General features: G+C 28.1%; 1 pseudogene; it reads right to left on the bottom strand.

The window, feature by feature from the left end:
* Window positions 1-25,898, bottom strand: part of LOC112602387 — an 81,722-nt pseudogene that overhangs the window by 5,879 nt on the left and 49,945 nt on the right.

Genomic DNA, 25,898 nt, shown 5'->3' with positions numbered 1-25,898 from the left:
AATTAATGGTTTGGATAGTGTATAATATTGTTCTTTGTACTTAGTTATTTTATGACCTTGATTAATAAATAACACGTTTCAGTAAATATAATTGAAAACTGTTATGTGTGTTATGTATTTCGTTTTTTTCAGTTAAAACGTTTGAAAAGTAAAAAAAAAAATATAATAAATAAATAAATAAAATCATTTTATATAGGTTTTGATTGAGACTATTTATAACCTTCAAAATTTAAAATACAACGAACAGCATAAATAATTCATGTAGGTATATCGCATAGTTATTCTGTACCTATATAAATATTCGAGCGCTCACACACATACTGTTAATGTACAACTAGGTACTACCTAAAAAACAACAAGACAGGGTCGAATGATTGTTTGAAAGTAAAAATTCGAATCTGCATTTTGTCGATCAAACATGACAATTTTTTTCCCCTTCAATAGAAAGCGATTTTGAATTCGTTTGACGAGGTTCGCATGAACGTTCAAACTCACATACCCACAAGACATAATATATATATTATATATAATAGTATATAATATGTATAGTACCTGTACTCAAGGGGGACACTTTAAATCTTCGACATAACTTGATAACTATAACGTTTCAACTTTCATTTCAAAAGGCAATAACACAAAATTAAAATTAACTTTCTAATTTAATCTTTATATCTTGATCAATAATTGGTCGCCGTTGATAAAAGATCATAATCCATATTACTATATGTATAACATACAATATAATAATAATAGTAAAATAATATTGACTATATACGGAATAGTACGCGCTACCTATATCTACGCATATAAAATAATGTATTGATATTTAATAATTATTTTCGTGTTTAGAATTGATTTCAAACACAAATCTTCGTGAATGTAATTCAAGAACGGGACAGTTCGAAAGAAAAAGGGAAACACATTTCTAAAATTTTAGACGATCCTCGTTCAACCTTGATGCGGGACGGATATGTCAAGTAGAATTCGCTATAACGATCGGCACATCACTGGACCGTATTTGCCGGATCGCGTGCGTCAGGCGCAACGATAATAATACACGTGAGTTTCTTATTTACTTTTGCTTTCCGCCGTCTCCTGCGTGTAGACTGTAGAGTCGCAGACCAAATCAGAGCACTGTGCACTTACGTTTTTAATCAGATATCATTAGATATTATATCGACTATTATTTAATATGCATTAGGTATAGGTCGAGTTTGATTAGACGATTAATATTAATATTAATATGTTGTATTGAAATAATTTGCCGAGTCACATTCGAACCGTCGTCGTCATTACACCGAAGTGAGCCTCCAATTGCACAAACGTATAATAGTAATAATAGTGACATGTATTCGTATCAGTCGAATTATATATCACAGGACACACACACATGCGTTCATACACCTATTGACTGTTATATTATTATTATTATTATTACATGCGGATACCCGTATAATATGCACATATATGTAACACTCGGTCCAGTGATACGGTTTCAACCGGTTCGGTTGTGTGACGCAACGCGACAATGATATAATAATATAAGAACAATTCAATAAAAATAATAATAATAATATGCTGTCCTAGTCGTGCTGACAATGTGTGCACCTATATTATAATATGTTGCTGCGCTGCCGTGGTCGTAGTGATTGATCGTGATAATAATATTGTTGTGTCTGTGGGTCGAAATTTTAAATAATAATTTATTACGATTATGATAAGTGATGGTGATCGATGTACTCGTAGATATAAGCGCAAGTAGTATCTCGACATATTTATTTTCCACGCGCTAGCTCGTCTGCGCGGATGCAAACAACTTTGAACATATCTAATACGTTTCCTAATGAACATCATAAGGTTTGTGTATGAGCGCACAGCAGCTCTTAAGGTTGTAACGCGTAAATGAACGTTCGAAATTATTATTATCGATAGTTATATTATGGAACGAAAAATTATGTACGTAATCAAAATGTATACAACTGATACACAATACACGTCTTAGCCGTGCAGTCACATAATAATATGTTACCGAAAATGTTGAAAATTTCGGAAATGACGATAATTCCTAATAGCGGATGGAAATGGTACATATCCTAAGAATCGTCATCATTTTAACAGTTTATTAGACAATATTACCACGCATCGCTTTCTTACACGAAAGCATTGTCGATTACCGCATGATGATGCAGGTCATGTTAGACCGGCTTTACAATGTAACTATTAGAACAATAACTAACTCGCTACGGCGACGTATTAATAACCGTAATCGTCACCTGTCAAACTTGGTGTCAACTGTCAATTATTGTCCGTGTTCCAAGATTATCAGTTGGGGAAACGAATGATACATATAAAATGGTTGAATGAAAAATGTCATGGGTGTCAAAGTCCGTAGGTATACTATAAAGTATAATTATCGTATATCGAATAAAGGTATCGCAACATCTATATATTATATTAAAAGTGTCTAACATGTACATTCAACACGGTTCGTGTAATAGTGTTTACTTCTTAGTATAATACATATTTATTATTTACGCATTCAGTGCGTTTGTTAAAAATGGATTCGAATAAAATGTGAAGTTAATTTAATAAGGTAATTGCATTAATTATTGGTGATAAACATGATGACAAAAAATTCTTCACAAATAATGAAGAATACAATCGTCGCATAGAAAATATAAAACTATCCAAGATATTAAAACAAAATTCAAGAGTAATTATAGAAATATTTGTAAGTACGACACTATTTTAATAAATAATAATGAGCGCTTAAAGCTATGAAATATGATAATGATAGTAGGTATACATTATATTTTGTTAAAAATGAAGGGCTATTCGATATTCTTCTCGACTCAACTACGTGTCTACGTATATAGCTGCCGGTCACGGTGTGATCGTATGACTAAAATAAAATAAAAGTAAAAAAAAAACAATCATGATTTTTTTAAATCTTTGTACTGACTGATATGAAAAAAAAAATTATCTAACCAAAAAAGATTTTTCTTATCAATTTTGCATTTAGCGTACAACTTGCGTGTAATTAGATTTAATTGATACGCAGAAGATAATATGTTGGCGACATGAATGATGGAAACTAAATCAACAGATTGACCATCCGAATTAAAATTAATTCAATTTCAAAAAAAAAACATGCTTTTCAATCAGACATGAATGTATGATAAACAATTTTGAAAATAATTTGAATTGATTCATACATTTCTTTTTGGTATTGATCAATCACCTTATAAGGCGATGTTTGATTGTCTAGCACTAGCTCGTTTAGGTGTTATAGAAATTCAATTAACCGATAAATGAAATTGGCTCTTTGAAATCTAAGAAAGATATTGAATGAATTTTTAAATCAAACAAAGACGAGAAAGCCGAAAAAAACAAACCATGCATTAGTGACCTAGTACTTAGTAAAAAAAAAAATGTAATAGTTTAGTATATTTAAATATAAGTTAATAACTATAATAATATGTTTATTTATTTAATCAACAAAAACAAAATGTATTTAACGCCCATCAATCATCTGTACATAATTTAGAAAAACGGGTTTAAAAAATCATTAAAACATCAAACAGAAAATCTGATAAACTTGGTGTTAGAACTATAGTATGTTCGAGTATTCCTTATGTAGAACGCGCTCGTGAATCACTGAGAAATTTATTAGCGGTTATAACAGGAATTTTAATCATATTCGTATTTAAACGTATAATAAAAATTAATTATTTTTTTTTGAATTGTAAGCACTGAAAGTGGATTTTTAAAATATATGTACACGAGATTAGAAATAAATCTTTGCTAAGCAAATTTATTGAACGGAACTATACTATTTTGAAATCAGCAGGTTATGCAGAAAAACTAATAACACTACGGGAAACAACTCTTGTAAATAGCATTTTGGGACACAAGGATATACTTGATGTCAATCTAAGACAAAATGCAAAACAAACAGGTGTGCTTGCAAATCGACATCCAGAATTTGCAATTTTAAATATCACGGAAGTTTGCCTTGCAAAAACAAAAATGAGTAACTATTTTTAAAAGGTAAAAATGCTTAAATTACACAGATAAAATTGATAATAAGAAAAAAAACTACTTGATTGTTTATTGATTATTTATTAGAATAATAGCAGGGTTATTAATAATCATGTTTGATAAAAGTAATATTTAAATTAGACAAATGAAATTAAAATATCTAAAAAAAAAAAAAATGCTATGATGAAGTGTATGGTGAAATATAGCATCATTATATATGATATCGTTACCCGATATCGTTAGAAAATGATAATGAATACTAGACAATAATATTATTTCCTTCCGCTATTAAGAATTATTAGTATTTTCGGTATCATATACATGTATTTGTTGTTTGGTCTTGGCGATATGCCGCAAATTAAAAGATAAGAATACGAGCAGATCGTTATAGGCCGGATCGTAGTATTTTAAAAATTAAGTCTACCGACTACTGCGACCGATGCGTCGTAAATCTCCAAACCCAAAAATACGATAAATGTGGCTAAATTAAAAATCAATAAAAAAAACATTCAATTCATTACCATATTTTAGTGTCTAATAACAATCACCGTTCGGCCTGAATATTAGTAAACGTAATTTAAAGATTGCAGTTGTGATCGCTTAATAATTTTGTTTTATAAATACAAAATGGATAATATTGTCTGAAACGTAGAAAACATTCAGGAACAATATAGTAAGTACATTCACTACAAATACAGATTGCATTTATTTTAAAGGTAAACGAGAAGGAAAAGATAATAAATGTAATTAGTTTCAAAGTGTATAGCAAATTAAGTAATATATATTTATAATAAAATATTTAAATATGGTGGGTAAGTGATTTCACACAAATGGTAATGTGGCGGTGGTGGTGTAAAATACAAAAGCACATAATATTACTAAACGGTATTAATTGGAGTATTATAGATATTGTCGGTTTGTTACAAGGTTCAATAAAATATATATGTTATGCACGATGCAAAGAGAACAATAAAAAATTTTATCATTAGTATCTATGTTAATAAAATATTATGATATTATATACTTTATTATTGAAGTAATTTTATTTTATTGTAACGGAAGTGACAATAAATCAATCAAATAATTATTATTGTATTCTACTGTGGTCGTAATTTCAAACTTGTGGACTATGGATAACAGTTTTAATGAAAAACACACTACTAAAAATTAATTAATGATGTTGAAAAATTAATTCCGTGGAAACGAATACACGTCGATTTCGCGTACTTATGTATTGCGAGATTCGTAGTACACTGCAGATTCCCGTTGTACACCTATTAAGTATCTTTTTAGAACTTTGCTGGATTTGGTTTGAAAACATTTTTAAATTATAAAAATAATTTTTGATTTCATACTCCCAAATACTATAATATTATTCAAAAAAATGTCGATGCATCAATATTTTGATTATTTATAAATTTAGATGATCGAAGCAGTAAACAAATACATTACGGGATACTACTCTAGCACCCTACCTATACTTTACTTATCTGAACTTTGAATGATATTATTTCATAAACTGTGAAATTGTCCAAAATTCGATTTTTGTACATCGAAGTATTTACTTCAAATAATATTCTACTGTATTAAAAGAAATCAAAACTTGATGTTGTTGTTAAAAATATTAGAAAACTTAATGATAAAGATAAAAAATAATAATATTTACATTTATATTTAATGTTATTTTGTAATAATTTAAAATTATATTTAAAAAAAAATAATATATATTTGTTAAAAATACGAACATTTTTGAAATGATATTAAGTCTTTGATAAAAATCACCAATTGTAAGGAGTATATGAACGTGTACCCGGGTATTCCTATTGTTATTATCATTTACGGTTATGTAAGACCGAAACAATCGTGCAAGTAAAAACTATAGGTGTGAATAATATAACATATTATGTTTCTATTACGAACGTAATTTTATAATATCGGTAAGCGACAACACTCTACGGTCAATATATAAATAATAATATATGCGTGCACTTGTACACATAAATATTGCATGTGCTCAAACGACGTCTGTCGACTACAATAATGATAATAATAAAATCTGCTCTAGAAAACTTGTCTGCGCGATGTCGTCGACCGTCGTCCGACAAAAGTGAAACTTCAAACTCGTGCCAACGTCTTCCGCAATATTTAAACACGAGATATCTTTAATTTGAGGGGCGGTCAGCGAACTTGAAAAACGTCCACGAGAGCAATTTTTTTCACTTTAACATGGATTACAAAATCCTTTGTAAAATATGAAGTTTGTGTTTCGTTAAAAACTTTTCTCAAATATCGAGGTATGGCTATACGTTCAACTATATATAATGTTATGTTGTACAAGAGCTGTTTAGGACACTAGAGGTCTGTAAATTCGCAAATCAAATACGTTGAATTTGTCAAATGCGAATTGTGCAGTGAAGACAATACAGATAAAAAAATCACAACATTATAGAGCATAATAATAATAGCAGACAAATTAGAATTCTTGTATTAAATATCAGTTTGTTCTGAACAAATTATTTTTATTCTGTCCTTGAGTTAAAAAAATTCTCTCCATCCCAGAATATTTATCCTATAATTGCACCATATGATTATCATGGAACTTAATCCGGGTAATTTTTATAATTATGGCGGATAAATTGTACGATAAACCATATAAAATCATGAGAGCGTATTATATAATCTTGATCGGCAAACACGAAAATTGATAAATAATCCACACCGTACTATCTTAAAATCATTTTAACGTTACATTTTTCCGAATTAAATTGATCAACTAAAACACAGCTTTTCGGTAAAAATTCAGTCGTTCAATATCTTTTAAAATATTTCAATACTGATAAATTTGTACACGCAATCATGTGTGAATTTCTTATTTAACTATGCGTACACGGATTTAGTGTTTTCCCGCAATCAGTAAATATCTTTAAGTAGCTGATAGGTATACTAACACACACATAGTATGCAGATCTATTGTAGAAATATATTCACTCGGCCGGTATATATTATATAATGTAATATATGTGTATATATGTGTATTATGTATGAGTCGTGTGAATAATCCGATTCGTATAATATTTATTTCGCAACGCACGCACGCGATTCGAATATAATATATACAATCATAATAGTCGATTTAATTAATTTTTTTCCAAACACCTCTCTCCCGGCAATGGTAGTCGACGTCTAATGTCAAGGTCGGTAGGAACAAAACAAAAAAATAAAATAATAAAAAATGATCTAGATCCTTATAGAACCTGTGCTACCGATAGAGGCTGCGGCGGCGACGATCTATGTGTATGTATGTGCCATGATATAATAACATTATAACATATTATAATTATTGTTGTAGTTGTTGTTGTTGGTACGAACTGGCGACGGGGGATAATATATTTTATTATCATACATTTGCTTTAACGCATATTATTCGTTGCAATATGTCAGTATATATCCTGTTGGCAAACTGAATACCTATATACTCGTACAACATATACTTATTCTGTGTTTACGAGCGCGAAAAAGGAATTTAAAAAAAAAAAAATCGAAAACAGTCGTGCTCTTTTAATAATAATATACGTGTTTGTTATTTAGCGAACAAAGAAAACGACTGTATTTCTTATATAATTCAGTAATTTCAGTGACTCGTACAATTCAAATACCGCAAAATCGGTTAAATCATAATAATATTAACATTTATGACGTCGTTTCTTACGACCATTGTATACATGTCTTATAATCAAGGATAGGATAGTATAGAGTTTTGCATTTTTTTTTAAGGATTTACAGGATATAGTTTTTCAAGCACAAAATGTGATTTGGTCATCTACGAGTTCAAATATATAGTTTTTATTTTGCATGTTTTGTATTTATTTTTTAATTCGAGGTCATTTTTTCAATTTTACATGATTTTTTTTATATTTTATTGAAATCTGGGTAATATTTTTAAAAATTTTTAAATAGATTTTTTAAATGGTTGTTATATTGTATAATCATATAAAGATACAACATTAAAATAAAATCGTTAACATATTTTCTAAAAATATTTAATATTTCAAAATAACAATAGTTTGTGTAATATCAAATATACTCGTTGGACTAACCGAGCAATAACAGATAATTATATTCGATTACGTGTTATCTTCATCAATTAATTATTCAATTTAAGTTTAGTTTAAATTTAGATCTTAGTTTTACAATATTATTTTATTTCAAAATATATTAATTTCAGAACAAATGACGCTGGCCATTATACCAGAAGATGAATTTATTTATATCCTTAAAATATAAATTATTATTTATTAATTTATTAATAAAATCATTTTTTTCGAGGATTTTATGAGGTCATTTTTTTTGATCATTTTTTTGGTTTTTTAAATCATTAAAATCCTAGCCCTAGTTATAATAATAATAATATATGTATACTACAATACCTAATTTAACGCTGTTTACATTATATACATAAATGATACACGCACCACATATCTCGCTATCGTTTATGTTTTGTTGTCAATTACATTTATGTATCATTTTCGATAATTATTATTAATTATCAAATTGGTACTTATAGGTGTGGTATTTGAAAATGTAATGATATCGCCTGAAATAAAATACCTTGAGCAAGCAAAATAAATTATTAATGTATTATTTATTGCTTAATCACCTAGGTTAGGATATGAACAATATCGGTACTGATAATACGGAAATAATGTATTTTATTTTAGAAGACAATCGACAAGATAATCAATCGAATCCTACCTTACATTATTTTTCAAGAGACGCGGTTAGAAAATTTAATTTTAAACAATTTTTCATATTTTTAGATAGTAAGCGGTACTCATCTAGTGGTACGTGTATTATCGTAGTAGTTTGCGGAAAGCTCCTACTAAGTGCGCAGAGGAAATTTCGGTTTTATGCAAAAATAATAGCTAAGTTAAAGCACAAAAGTTATACATATAAAATAACAATTAAAAATGATTAAAGTAATATATTTTTTTACCAAATTAATTAAGATAATAATCGTTTTTAATGTAAAATTTGACATTATTTAATACCAAATTAAAATATTTCATTTAGAAACTTAATCATAAGAAGGTATAAAACCATTGTTGGTCCATAATGTTTAAAGAATCGCAAAAGTGTTCTTGAATATATCAACTTTTTTAGTCATGCTTGTCATAACTGCAAAACTTAAAACGAATATAGCTTTTAGAGAATCTTAAGGACTATTGTTTCGTTTTATTTTTTTTTAGAGTACCTAACAACAAATTTAACATAAGAACGAATAACGCAATAATAATAGAATTTGCTCGCGTGTCGTATCTTATACCTGTTCGAGAGCTAACAAAATATAAACACAAAATATATGCATAATAATATTATACACACGTCATGAACATTCGTATGTTAGTTAAAATGTTATTTTGACAACTGGTTTTCCGAAATCCACGCTGCAAGTAGGTATGTATTATTTTATTATAAGCGCTTGTGACGACAATGTTTTAAAATAATTATCATTTTTATTTTCACCATTGCCTCGGGACTATATGACGTATAGCCCGTATAAGTACTAGGCAAAAATTGATTTAAGACAATAATGGATCAACAATCATCCCAGGTTAGGTTAGCACTACCGTGCCCGGTACAGCAAAAATCATAATCAGTGGCTTTATGGTTTGGAGTTCTAGATGGCTACGGGTCCCCAAGTGCAAAATTTAAATTAACGAGTTTAAAATAAGATACGTATAATAATGATATTTTTGTATAAACTATTAATTGTACACTTTTAAAACGAATTTCTGAATATTTATCTAGTAACCAATGAGTCTTTGATACATTAATACGTCTATCTGTAGAAAAATAATTTTTTTAAAAACTAAGCTTTGATTAGTTAGTAGAATAAAAATCAATAAAACAATAGTTTAATAATCATGATCATCGTATTGTTTCTATAAATATGTAAATGACCCGTAACACGGTTTAATATTTTTGTTTTATATCAATGTTAAATTAATTAATTTTACATAAATCAATTATTAAAATTCAATGTTTATTTTTTCTGTTTGAAATAGTGAACGACTTTCTTTTGTTTATTGTTAAATTTTTAATAGCTTCTAGGATATTTTATACTACGGACCTCAGCAATCCTCGTAACGCCACTGATCACAATAATATACATACGTATTATAACTTCCATTACGACGTTTTCTAGGGAAACGGACTACATCGCACGTCGTCGGCTGCAGGACTATGTGTAGTTGACATAGTGCGGATAGTTAAAAGAGAGAAAAAAATGTACCTAACGGAGGTCGTTCGTTTGTTTGTTTATATATTTATTTATTATATATACATACCCCGGAATATACGTATATTATTGTTATACATTTATACTCGGATACGATTTATAGTGTATACATTACATTTGTTGGTACGCTACCGGTCGGTCACCGACACTTACGTTTAAAATAATATTTTATATCAAGTAGACCGCCACCACCGTCCGCCGGTCTACCATCGGTTTAATATATTACTCCCGACCGTAGTGTACGCATTATAATAATATACCTTTATAGTCTATAACGTAGAATTTATATATTTTTTATAGTAATACGTTATTATTATGTATAAGCCGTTGAAATTTCACTGCTGCCGAGACGCCGCACACGGCGGTATAATGTGCCGTGCATGTATACCGAGTGATCCATATAACGTAAAATACACATTATTTCAAAAACTATTAAGGTTATTAAATAAAATATTCGTTCAAATAATTAAAAAAGTCGTTAAAAAATAACATTTTTCTAAAAACAATATTTTAATTTAATTTTTTACTTTTTCAATGACAACGTCTATTCCAAAGCAAAATATTATTCGGGGTATTTAAATCCATAAAAATTGTAATCTTAATCAGCAATTCATTAGATAAAACTTATAATCTCTATTTAATGTCTTGATAAACGAAATGGAAATGGTACATAGGGATTAGAGGGTATTTCGCAAAATGTTGGTCTACTCTTATGAGTCTTATGACTATAACAAACTACTTTACGAAATTCGATTTTAATAGATCAAAATACTCCGAATGATTTTCTGCTTCACAATATAAAATCAAAAAAAGGAAGTTGTCGCTTAAATAAGTAAAAACTTAAAATAAAATACAAATGTTGTTTCGTATCGATTTAAAATTATGAAAAAATAAATATTTTCAAAAACGTTTATGTTTTCTGAAATAATGAGCGTTTTAAATTAAATGGATCACCCCATATAATGCGTATAATGGTATAAACGTGCAAGTTTTATATTATAATATTATGCCTTATAATAATTATTAAAAAACGTATATGCCAATAAAACGAAACACGTATTACGACCGACGATTATTATTATAATAACGATCGATCGTTCGTCCGACCAATCGATATTATCTCACTGCAATCACCGCAAAACCGGTAGCTACGGTGCATTTTGCTATCGGATAAGACGAGATTTATTCATGATGTCAGGTGTGTGTGTATGTGTAAACACTAGGTTGATGTAGGCTACAGGTACATTGCGTAATCTCGGTACCGAATCGTCGAATTCCGAACAACTGCACTGCCGCTGCCAATAACTGTATAATATTATTATAAATTAGACAGATCGGCGACGGACGATGCGTATGTAGATAGTAGGTGCCTATATTATTATATCTATCTTTCTATATATGTACGTATTGAATTTCAGTGGCGTCATTTGTCATATATACACACGTTTGTCGTCGCGGTGTCTGGTGTGTATATAACTACGGATTTAATAATATTCACAATATTCTAGAGTCAGCGACTTTTTACTTTTTAGCATTCTTCTGTCTTGTATCACGCGCGGTATACAACAACCAGTGATTTGCAAATTCCTCGCAATATTCCTGACACCGGGAATTTATTAAGGTGTATTTCAGTATCTAATTTAACTTATGGCCATAATTTATAATATTAAAATGGCTAATAATTTTTTCGTAAAATATAATAGAAAAATCTTTTAGTAATCATAAAAATACAATACCTTTATGTTCTAGTGATAGGTACACCAAACATTACTGACAACAAAACAATATTATGTTTCATATAATATGTGGTAGGTACAAAAATATCTGCTGTCCAAATTTCACTTTAATGTCGAATCGTGCACGTAAATAGTTCTGATTTATGTAATTTAAGTACATACTATGAAGGACATAATTGGACTCGACAATTTTTCAAAAGCATTTTGTTGTTGTTTTCATTGTTCAAATATTTCGATATTTTTGAAATGTATTAGTTATTGTCTATTAATTATTATAAATATTAAAAAAAAAAATGCTGGTAATTAAAAAGCTGCCAATGAAATCAAAACAATTTCGTTTTATGTACTAATAGTTTATTTTATATTATGACCAGTTGACATAGGCAAAGACATTTTTAGTAACTGACCAAAGGTAAAAAGTCTTGCAATTTTTATTTTATTTTTTTCTAACATTAAAACGTTACAATGTATAAAATATAAAATTAGATAATAAACTCATTTTTATCGACTAAGAAGTATTTAATCGATTTGTCCTACGTTTTTACACCCGAGCGTATTTATGCATAATTTTTAAATACAGTTCTGACTATTATTACATTAGGAAAACAAAAATCCAAATGCAACAATTTCACTGTTGTCGAACTATAGAGGTATTTGAAAATCATACATTTTGTATTTTCCCAAATCACCAAAGTTTTCGCAGAAAATACTTTAACCTCTTGCAACCCATATGTGTGTGAATTAAAACCCGTCAAAAAACTGATTTCGGAAATAATTTTGAAAAAAATCGTTAAGCATCAGTGATTTAATATCGAAAAGACCGTTGTAATCAATTACCTACTAAAATATCAAATAGAATAATAATCAATAATAACACGAATAGTAATCGTCTTAATAACATCGGCACCGTCGTCAGGTTCAGAGATAGATGATCAAATTATACAATCGCGAATAATATTCCATTAGTTCTGCGACTGTTCACCCACGCACCTTATGCATATAATAATATAATAACTTTATCGTACACGCGCGTGGGACCGTTGTCCACCGGCTGTGGTAGTTTGTTAGCGGTGTCCGTCGCTGCACCTTGCCCGCCTGACACGCCTTGAAAAACATATTATAGCGCTTAGAAAAAACAAGGTATCAAATATTATTATTACTATTTGTGATGTTAACTAATGTAGGTACAATATGTGACCGTTTTCGGATTTCCACTTCGCTGCGCCACTGTAAATCTCTTCGGAGTGAAAAATATTGTAATCGCACAACATGCAAACCGTTTGTTTATTTTTAATTCTCGGTGAATATGTTTGACGATGACAATGTTGTATAGAATCAGCGTGCTTGTGTGTGTCCACAGATGAGAGGTAGGGAGAAGGATATTCACGCGTTAGAAATATATAACAATTTTATGAGCTCGTAATAAATAGTGTATATAGTGTATATAGATTTTAAATTCTGGATGATTTTATAGTTATTTAAATAATCAATATAATATACACGCACGACATGGAAAAATTTGTTCTAATTAAAATAATTATACTATATGATTTAGTTCTGTAAATCTTATGTCTAATAGTAAAAACTTAACGAATTTTATAATTTTTTATGCAGCACAAAGGCAGTATTACAATCATAATTATTTCTATTGACGTAAACTACAATCTAAATTAAAAAAAGTTTTTGAGGATGGTTGCAAAAAATAAGCATAACATTACAAATGTCGATTATAATTGATGCTTTTCGTTTAAATATGTGAGTACATACATCATATTATATTGAGTAAATTATTTGAAAAATATGAAAATTTCACACAAAAATTATGTCATAATAATATATTCTAAAATCTAGATAGTACACCATATTATATGATTCATGATAACTATTATTGTGTAATTGTAATTAAAGGCAATTGCAGATAAAATGTATCTAATAAAATTATTTAATAATTCTTGTCAGTGTCTAATGCCTATATAGTAAATAATATTACATAGTAATATACTGCCATTACTAGTGTCGGGTTTAGTGTTCATATTTAGTATATCTACACATTATAGGAACTTATTCAAAAAATATATATGATATGCATTCCGTTGAATAAAATAAAATAAATTGTCAGCCATATAAGAAAGAGTACAATATTATGTACGTTGTTAAGTATGTTAGCTGAGGGAGAAGCACATTGTGAAAGAAATACCACACTGGCTATTATAGTAGTGCAAACTCGATTAGAAAAAACATGTTGACCAAACCTGCAAGATCTTACAATGTAACGATAAATATAATCTAGATACATAATATTATGTCTTTTTTTTATTTGGATTTATCAACTCTACGCATTTCAGGCAGCGTAACTATTGTTTTCTTCAGACAATAATCTAGCGATTTAATAACAATACCTAATAATATGGTTTTAATAGGTACTTAAAGTACTTTTTACGGCATATTTAAAGGTCTAAAATCATATACACAGAGTACTTAATTTTTATACACTTTTATTAAGTTTTGGTTTCGTCACTAAATTTTAATTTTGTGATGAGTATTTAATTTTTGCGAAAAAAAACAAAATTATTTGGTCTCCATCGATCATTAATTTGATACTATCATTATCAAATATGCAAGATAATTTATTAAATTTAAATAGGTAATCTAATCTTAGTCTAAGTCTCCGTTATTAAAATCGATCGTATAAATGTCAATTACATGTTAGTTTTTATTCGAATATATTTAAGCTGTAGAAAAATTTTTACCTACAATACTAAACATTTATTTGTGGTATTAATATTATAATTTATAATTATAAAGTACCTGCTGTAGTATGATTTGTCCGTGGCATAAGTTGTCATCATGGCGTCGGGTGGTACGGGGTCATTGGAACCACTGTGCTGGTCGGCCACGTAGTTGATTAACATGTCCAGGTCTATAAACTCTTCGGTTCCGTAACCTACAGGGTCTTGAGGTGGTGGCTGATGCTGATGGTGCTGAGCATCATCAAGCGGATGGTTGTCGACGTCGGGTACCATCGAGTAACCTCGCCGGTGGCTGTCTGTTGACGGGACTAATCCGGGGACAGTTCCTGATCCACACATGTAAACCGGTGAGGCCTGCGGACCCGTTGGGTTTCCCAACCAGGATATAGTATCCTGCCACACTTGCCAGTCATCCTGCGACAAAAATCAGACGGAAATCAGTTCAGTTAATAATTGTAATGATGCACACTTCATATAGTAATAAATCATATGGGTAAGTATATCGTAAGAATAAAAATTGAGTAGGGTGGATAAACACAAAATATGCACTTATATACGTTATAATATAAATTAAATACTCCACAAATTCGATAAGCCAAAGATTTTATAATAGTTTGAATCGTACCAAATCATTTTAATATTTTATGACACGGATTGTGCATACCAAACCTATTTTTTTTAATGAATAAACGTGTATGTAATATCATTTATGATTCCTGAAAATCTGAGATACAAAAATATTAATTGAGACTTACATTTATGTAATCAATAATCATAATTATGAACCCATATCAGATATAAGTGTTTAAAAGCTATACAAATTAATAGTTATAAAATCAATTAACAAAATATTTTTTAATCATACGACGTATATTACACAGCATGTTTTTTATTTATAGAATTTACAATATTTTTTTTAAAAAGAAAAACGTATAGATTTAGTGAACTCTCTTCTGATGCGTATTTGCTTAGGTATACTTTAAAATACTATTGTGAATCCAACCCAATAATGACACTACACACAACACACGATTTGAATATATATTATAATATTATTTTTATTGTGTGTAGGAGTACAGTACACATCAAACACAAAAATGTATAGATAGTGTCTAAAATTATGCATAACGATTATGATTTTGGCACATTCGTGGTGTGAAAGTTTGTTTTTTCTTTCGACATTATATATTATATGGTTCATTTATGTATTTTATTTGAATATGTATATGATAACTTATTAAAATATGTATTATGTTTGAAAGTATATCTTAACACTCGTGAACGACGGCCCTGAATATAAATCAAATGTGTTTCAAATACTTAAAAATATTTTGTTGATTAAAACTTACAGAGTAGAAACTAGTTATTACAGATATTCAATTTAGTAATACTAATCCTTTTCGAAATTATTAGCATAATTGGCGAACAATGTAAGTAAGTTTAGTAAATAGCGGTTATGAAATAAATACAATTTTAAAAACGCTACGAGAAACCTCTATTTAAATCTATATAATTTTATACTGCAAATACTATAGGTGCATGCTGTAATTCTGTATGTACCTATTTATTATTTTAGTTTTCAAACGTAACCAGGATATTCGTGTAAATTAAGATTGCATAAGCTGCACTGGTGTGCATAAAAAAAAAAAAATAAATATTTCATAACTAAGACACTAAGTTTATTACAATAAATATGAAATAAAATATAAAATACAAATTATTTAGTGTCAAGAGATATTCGATTTTTCTACACTAACACGAGGATCAGGTATTGGATTGATTTTAAATGGTTAGTAAAATTTTATACATACTAATTAATTAATTTAAATAGCCAAAGACAAAATAAAATATTTTATTATATTTTATTTTTCCAATAAATATAATTACTTATTTAAATTTTGATATACACATTTAATGCATACTTATTACCTTCTAATACATTCATCATACATGGTTATTGGCTACAATAAATTCAGGATAACTTTCTGTATAATAGGTATAAAATATAAATGTAATATTTGTTGTTTGTAATATTCAATTATTATGTGCAATTATGCGAATTAAAATTTAATGTACAATAACTATATCCTAGTTTTAAATACAATTATTACTGAGAGAAAGTAAATAACAATGGAATTGTATTTTTTTTAAATATTCTTAATATATACAATTCAATTAACAAATTATGAATGACTATATTATTATATTACTATAAAAGTTCAAAACACAAACATAACTTGTAAAAAAAAAAAAAAAAAATTAAATAACTATTACTATCAATTATATCATAAATATAGAGTATTTGTAGAGATGTGCAATTTTATGTATAGATAACGAGAAACTTCCATAAACATCAAAGTATACAAAATAAGGGGTCCCCGGTCCAATTTAAACTCAAGGTCGGTGACATCATTGACATAATATTAATCCTGATGTTTTAAATTAAATATTGGTTCTTACACGTTAGAGGCGTTTTTCTACTAATAATAGTATAATAGTAATAATAATAAATAATAAATAATAATAATAGTACTAATACATAATCCTGGTCAAAATATCTACATCGTTATTCTAATATCTAGTAAGATTCTTCTTATTCAGCGTAAAAGCCAATAGATTGGATAAAAATATATTTTATTATTTTAATTTATGTATAATAATTTTAAATAATTCCATGACAGGTAACTAAATAAATAAGATGAATCGAAATTAAATAGGTATACACTTTTTAAACGTACCTATTATTGTAATAATCATCAATAAACTAATTATAACAACTAATATAATCAATTATTATTAGTAAATACTACACTTTTACATCTATGATATAATAATTACAATATTGGTATTAACGAAACGCATATGAACATCGATAAGATTGTTGGCTTATATAGTTTTAATATGAATCCCGAAAACGTAATACCAATAGCTAAACTTATTGTTTATTCTTCGTAAATTTTAAACCCTTAAAATACTATTGTATTTGTTTTATTTATTAGAAATTATTTACAACATATTATAATTTATAATTTATTAATTATTATTATTATCGATACTATAGTAATCACTAAATCATTAACAAATTGAATGTTTTTATTTATTTTAGATTAAACACGTATTATTTATAATGTATAAAAGTTATACTATACCTAGTAATTATTATTATTATACTTTTTTAAATAGATTAAGTATTTTCATTTTTATTTAATCGGATATTTTGTCTTATATATTGATTTTTTTTAACCCTGATTTTTTATCCTATTTTCAACCTTGGTTGTATTGATTTGAATATTTAAGTATAGGATATTTTGTTCTTGGATTTTTTCCAAATATTGTAATAATTAGTTAAGTATAATATTATAGTTGGCCATAACTGTTATAAATACGACAAGTTCTTATTATCAAAAAAATAAGCTAAGTCATTTTTATCTTCATTTTTTTTTCTGTATCGATGTCTCAAGATAATTTTGTAAATTTATTAAAACACTTGATTGCTTATAGTAGTTAACAGAAAAAACTATTTAGATTTATTACCTACGTTGGACGAGTTTCGAGATGTATTTCTCGCTTTTATAGTATTTTTTATCTATTCACTTTATGTCGTTGTTATTAACAACATTAACTTAATATTATTAGATGCGAAAGAATATTTTTCTAATATTTAAATAAATCACACGGTGAACAAAAATAATTTTAATGTTTATAATAAAATTGAGTTAACTTTCAAAACTTGCTCTTTTTCATAATCGATAAATTATTATACCTAATAACACAAATATAGATAATAATATGATTGTGATGCCTATAAATAGTATAAATTATTACCCATGCGTTTAATGCGCAAACGGTGTGTCGGATAAAAGAAAGCTTAGACAACTGCAATTATTACAATTATTGTTGTTATTATTATCGTCGTGATTCGTTATTAAACAGTCGGTGAAAATTACGGACAATGACATAACAACCGCGCGAAGCAGCCGCGACATGGTTGTCGACCTAATTGGACCAGTTAGGTATGATGATGGACGTTTCATCGATTTTGCACGTACTTGCCTTATATTCTTTTTATTACTATTATTATTATTATCATCATCACCGTCGTTATTAGGTACTTGTGTTTTGTTGACGCGAAGCGATTTACGTAGCATGCGTAAAGCGACAAAGTTAAACCAGATCACCTGCGCTAACGAGTAAAAACATTCTGTTGTTACATTGGTCGTGACAAATGCCGATCGATTTTGCTGTGGGTAATTCCTGGTAATAACACGTTATAATCGAAATACGTTTGAACCACGATGGCTTCATAAAACATAATAACGAAATAATCTCGAAAACATTCATCGGGTGAATTATGTGTTTATATATGTGTATATATATTGCGAAGCCAATTAAACGGTTTGAAACTCAAGAGTTTTGTAAGAAATCGTGTTTGCACGTAAATAGTAAAAAGTTTAAATCGATTTAGGAGGCCTAACCTAAATATACTTTTGATCTTTTATGGATAATTTATACTATATTCCATTGATTAACACGATTTTAATTGATTATTCATATTGCATAAATAATAAACAGTATTAGTTTTATCGATAGTTAAAATTTATAATAAAAAAAAAAAAAAAAATACAGAGTTTGCAATATTTGCAGATTACGAATTTTAATAAAAATTTTTTGGTAATGAATAACACAGACATACATAAATAAAAAATAAATAACTATTATCATTTTTCAGTGAGTGTCGAACAATATTAATTGCCCGAATTGCCGACAATAATTTGATGATCACATTTAAAATCAGTTACCGTTTTTTTAAGCAATATTTGTGGTTTGTTTGTAAATCGGTTCGAAATAATAAAACGGTTTGAAATCATTATTAGATAATAACCGATAAGCATCACTATCACCTAGTACAAAAGTTATGATTTTCAAACCGATCAGACGTTACAAAACAGTTTGGATACCGCCGAAATGATTAAAAATTATTGTTGTTGCCTCGGTGTCAACGTTTCAAACTTACCATAACCAACACCATCTGAAAATCGACGTAGATAAATTATAAAAATGAACTGATAGAATTCAAAAAAATTCAAATCGACTGCTCTCGTCAATAGGATGTTGCCACCTCGTGGTTCTGGTAGGTATACTTCATATTACGAGTATGAAAATTAAATTTCTGCTCTAGAACGTAGAATTGTTTAGGCGACGTGTTTAAATTTACCTTCAAACTAAAACGTCGTTGGTACGGGTTTGTTCTTTCCAATTTTTTTTTTATTATTTTATTGCTGTCTATATAAGTAAATTATACATTGGATACATTACTTTTTTTACTAGATTAGATCTACCTACGCCACCTCTTCAAAATTTTGACCTTATAAGTGTGCCCATGTAGTAACTAGTACGCCGTGTAATGGATCGAATGGAGACAACCGATTCTTAACGGTCACGAAGAATTTAAAATAAAACGAATTTATTAAGTCTTATCGATTTTAAGACCAAACTATGCCACAGGCATTATTATCACTTGCCATGCAACCAGTGCGCGTGAGTCCCATCACGGAATGTTCATAAATACAATAATAATAAAATGTAAGATGTATAGATGTGATAACGAATATAAGTTGTACGAATGTGATCTAATTTCTCAGAAAACGATGAGAATTACTGTGGACTTGCCCATTTTTGGACAAGTCGGGAAGAATTGTTTTATCGAGTTAATGAGAATCCGTATCTTACTTGGTACGATCGATTTTCTTCGAGAATTGGTTTTTTAAGTCATTATAACAATAGTATTGTAAGAAATGACGTGAAAATTAATACTCATATTTCAACGACGTGGATTTTACGTATACTATAATATATTATTTTAGTTAATTTTTTTAAATAATTGATTACCCCCAGAAATATTCTACGTATTATGCACAAACGCTATTTTTATTACAGTTCATGCTTTATTTTAAAGTATATTTTTATAAAGCTACAACACATGAACTCTTATTATTATTCAGTGAAACCAATTGTTAGCGTATTAGAGAAAGGATATTACTGCATAATTGTAAATCTTATTTAAATAATTTTGAAATAATTGTTTAAATTATTGTCGTTGTATATATAAAGGTTTGTAATTATTTATGAGTATGCAATTTAGAACAATATAAGTAAGAATTTAAATAAATTAAAGTTTTTTATTCATATTACTGCAATAATAATAACGCTCACACAATATTATCGTTGTTCAATTCTAGTTACTATTTATTTATCATTTCTTACATAAATCATGATATGACCCAATTTAAATTTATCCTCGATTAACCGTCTATCTATCTATAATATGTATAATATGTATATTTATCGACAGTCGAGACACACTCACGGCCAATGAGTGTTGAAGACAAATGACTGGCAACATAATCATTTTATATTAATTAAGTTCGTAAGAGCACTGTTGAAAATGTATGTCCATAGCTCGAAAATGGACACCCCAGCGATAGATCTAAAACATAATCACATCTATATATTATTATTTATTAATATCGTTTATATATTATCGTCACAGTAATATCTACCTATCGTATCGTTCATAATGACCACTGTCTGTGCGACTACTATGAGTAAACATCGCTTTTAAAAATATCATTGTGTCTAGTAGAGCGTTAAATACCGCAGACGCAACATTTTATCGAAAGACTCGCATAAGGTTTGTCTGATGGCATTTTAATTTGTCTGTTGTAAAAAAATAAAACTGTTCGAAGAATTATAAAATGACAAACAAACGAGTTTAGAACGATAACATTTTCAGTGTGCCGTGGGCAATAAATGACCATCGACAACACATCTAATCGGATTAATTAGTATAATTCATTCCAATTGAAAATAATAAGAAATATTCGTATTTCGTATACGGTTTTTATTACAATAAAAAAGTGAGTAGGTAATTGAAAAGAAATGGAGTGCAAAACAAAATTATTGTACAAGAATTTTATATATCTATATCAATAATTATAATATCTTAAATAATTCTGACTGAGCGATAAATATATTGATTATACAATTATACAAATTAAAGAAAAACGGAAAATTTCAAATTAAATTTATTTTGTTCCAAATCAAACATTTTGATTCTTTTTGAGCTATTTAAAGGAATTTCATTTTTATTTCTGGAAATATCTATAAAATATTCATGTCTGGTCAACAAATTTGAAAATGTAAAACAAGGTTTCTCATAAATGATTAATGCTAAGAAAAAAATTGAATAAAAATCTATTAATTTAAAGTTTAAAGTTAGAATTTTGACAAAAATAGTCGTCAAAATTGAGTTATTTTGTAATTTAAAATCCATGCAATGTTTAATATATATATGTCATATCTAAAGTTATTACAAGACTTCACGTAAGTTGTTCTTATAAGAATTTAAAAATATTACAAATACACAGGCTCTTTTATGCATTTTCAGTTTAAATATTGATACAGCTTCTTAAATTCACGAAAATATACCAATTTCAATATTTATATTTAAATCACACCAAATGTTATCACCGATCTACGGCAAGTTTGTATTGACCCAAAAGTTAATAAATAATAATGTATAATACTATAAAATAAATAATAATGTACTTGTAAATTGTAATATTATATAATGATTAATAATAAAATAAATACGACTTTTTTGGTAAAATTTAATTCAACCTACCACGTATTATACTAATAGTAAAGTTCATGGGCGTCCCTAGAAAGGGGGCAAGACGGGGCACACTTCCCCCCCTCCCTAGAATTTTAAATTTGTAATAATTTAATGTTATACTGACGAAACATAATAATGTTCTATAAATAAAATGTATAATAATAATACCTAATTGTAATAATGACAAAATATGTAATGTGCTATAAATAAAATGAATAAAAAAAATCTTTATTTAGTTAAAGTTAAAAACAAATATATATTAATGTAAATACATTAAAATTTTGTTTTTTAGCTTTCTATTGTATTATAAAATAAGTTTCTAATTTCTTATGGTTAATTATGGAGTTCTTATTGAAGCATAACATAATGACAACAAATAATTTATCGATTACAAAATTATTAATCTATTAATATAGTATTTGGTGATTTTTTAAAACTAAATTAAAGAAATGTTATCATTTTCTGACGTAAAAATTAAATTTTGCTTTAACGAATTTGAGTTTATATATAGGTAAAAATTAATAATCATTAATAGAACTGTAAATTTGTTGTAAAAATTCCTGTGTATGTCTTGTCATGGTATGAAATTCAATAACCTTTTCGTGACCTATATAAATTCGTTTCAGGTAGTACCTATGTATTCTTGCAGATCCTCGCAGATATATCTATCAGCAAACGGTTTGCACTCACCCGCGAACTATGAGTTAGTTTACTTAAAAACTATATATCGATAGAAAACGTGATGGAATTTGTAAGGCTCGTACGATGGCTGCAACACAAAGAATTCGCGTGCCTATATACATAATATTATTACACCAGCTATTATAGGTACAGTCATGGTTGTCTATACAGTAAATAATAATAGTAATAATATATAACTACACTCGCGGAACACGATCTGAGCACCAACTACCGCACGCGGCGCTCCGTTTCCGGAAGTGTGCCTACATACCTATACATAATATGTACAGAGAGTTCGTTTTGTTTTTACCTTCGGCACATTTTATGCAAATTATTTTTTATTTTTTTTTGTTTGATTTAATTTTGATTGTTACATTTTTGTTCAGTGGTAATTAAAAATTAATGTTTCTCTGTACAAAACGTTTTCATCAAATTTTTGAAAAAAAGATTTTTTTAGGTTCACGGTGTTTTAATTATATATTTTGAACCCGTTGCAGTAGAATTACGCGTTGAATGTTGAACCGACGATAAAAGCGTGTAAAGTAACACGCATAACTATGCATTTATAACACATTAATAATTGATGAACTAAACAAAAACGTACAGATTAAAATATAAAAGGGAATATTATGTTGTTTTTTTTTTTTTTTTTAATAAAATAATAAATCTTTGTTTAATTAAATGAATAATAGAAATTCTATGTGCAAACAAGATAATTATATTTCATTAATAGTTATAACTTATAAACTACTGTGCAGTAGGAATGAGAAATATGACTCTAATGTAGAGTATAAAAAAAAATATTATACATTTATGTATGCTCAAACCTTCAAATATATATTATAAAATAATATTATACATGTTTAGGTTTTTATCGAAGTTTATTTCTTCGGCAAAGATTGTATTATATGTTATCCTTATATATATAATGTAGATGTTTGACTATTTTTTTCTTAATTTTAATATTTAACTTATAAGGATGCGAAATAAAAGAATACGGCTACAGTTTGAAAACGGTAAAAGTGTATAAATATTATTACACTTCTACGAGACGACCGAATGAAACTTATCGAAAATCTTCACGGACATTGGTGCAAACCGATTTGAAAATACGATCGCTCTGTACAGCGCACACGCGCGTAATGGATATTGATACATAGGTATAAACGACCGCAGCAGAATAATACGCGGCACCCTCGGGTTATATACGACTGCGTCGGCGGTACAGTCATTTCCATAAAGTCAATATTATATACCTTCAATAAAGTCAATATATGTATACCTCTATAAAGTATATTATAGACAAAAGAGACCAGCTCGAGAGTTTTTTTTCTGAAGTCAACGTTTTACCTCATGTGCCTTATTAATGCATAAAGCAATTTAACAATATAGAACATTTTAGAACCTATTTACTATTATTTATTTATTTATTTATTTATTTTTTTTTTTTTGATACTTAAGAGAATAGATTTTCTAAAAAGTTTATAAAATAAGAATATTATCATGGAAAATTCGAAAATTTTAGAGTATTTTAATTATGACCATTATAAAATTGTAAATTTTTAGAGAAAGTTGTACTTGTATTTACGTTTTATAAGTTCCAAATTTGTGTTGTTACTTATTAGCTTAAATATTGAAGTAATTCGTCAAATGTCAAATTTAAAGATAAAAACTTTATCTGAGTTTCACCATTGAATTTTTACAATACATAATTATACACAAATTAAATTTTACTTTTAAGTTAAGTGATACTTCAATCTAAGATTTCACAGCATAAAATTGAAACTGTAACAAGATATGAATCTGCTATTGTGGTCTATTTGTAAAAGTGTAATGACCCACAAAAAAATGTAATGACATCTTTTTCAAAAACAGCTATAATATATAAAATCACGTTTAGAAAATATTTCTCTAAAATTGTCTGAAATTAAACTTCCTATTTTTATAATATAAATTTGTGCTTATTTTAAAAATGTACAACTGAACTGTTTAAGTATTTAAATCATTTACATTTTCTGTTATATGAGATTTGTCTGTATAGTCTTCGTTTTTATTTCAATTATTTAAAACACTATCACAACTCTTTGCTCGAAAATTTCACGTTTTTTTCTATGTTTTTACCCCACTTCCTTATAAATTTTCCTAACACCACCATCAAAACAACACATAGATAAATTCTCAGTCTATTTCTTCTTATATTTTATAATGTTTTATATTTATATCCAATATTGCGTATACATTATCCGGCGGCATAGGTAATATATTATTTCAATGTTTATTTTACACATTTGCCATCACTACATACTTCCAAACGAAAGTGATTAAAAGCAATAGGTAACCAAAATATAATATACGCATTGCAGTGCTGTAACGTTTTAGAAGTTCCGGCCGAGTGCTCATTTATTTAGACGATAAACGTTCACGACACGCCACTGATTAGTTTTAAATGCGTATAGGTACGTACCTACTAGTTACTACGGACACCGAACGCAACACTATTTTTGTAGGTGAAATATATTGTAACGTTATATTGTTTTTCGCCAACAAATACCTATCGTCTATCAAATCTAACGTGTTTACGAATTTCATCATTGAACATGGTGTAGCTGCGGCGGCGTTCGAGTAGTAAATTATTGTGGCGACCACGACCCCTGCACGGTTGACGCCGGCAGTGGTGTCAAGGACGATTCCGGCGGTGGCGGTGTATTATAAAATAC

Source organism: Melanaphis sacchari, unplaced genomic scaffold (assembly GCF_002803265.2).
Source record: "Melanaphis sacchari strain LSU unplaced genomic scaffold, SCAv2.0 Contig87_pilon_pilon, whole genome shotgun sequence".
NCBI classification, from domain to species: domain Eukaryota; kingdom Metazoa; phylum Arthropoda; class Insecta; order Hemiptera; family Aphididae; genus Melanaphis; species Melanaphis sacchari.
The sequence above is the reverse complement of the archived record's forward strand: the minus strand, read 5'-3'. Positions and strand labels throughout refer to the sequence as shown.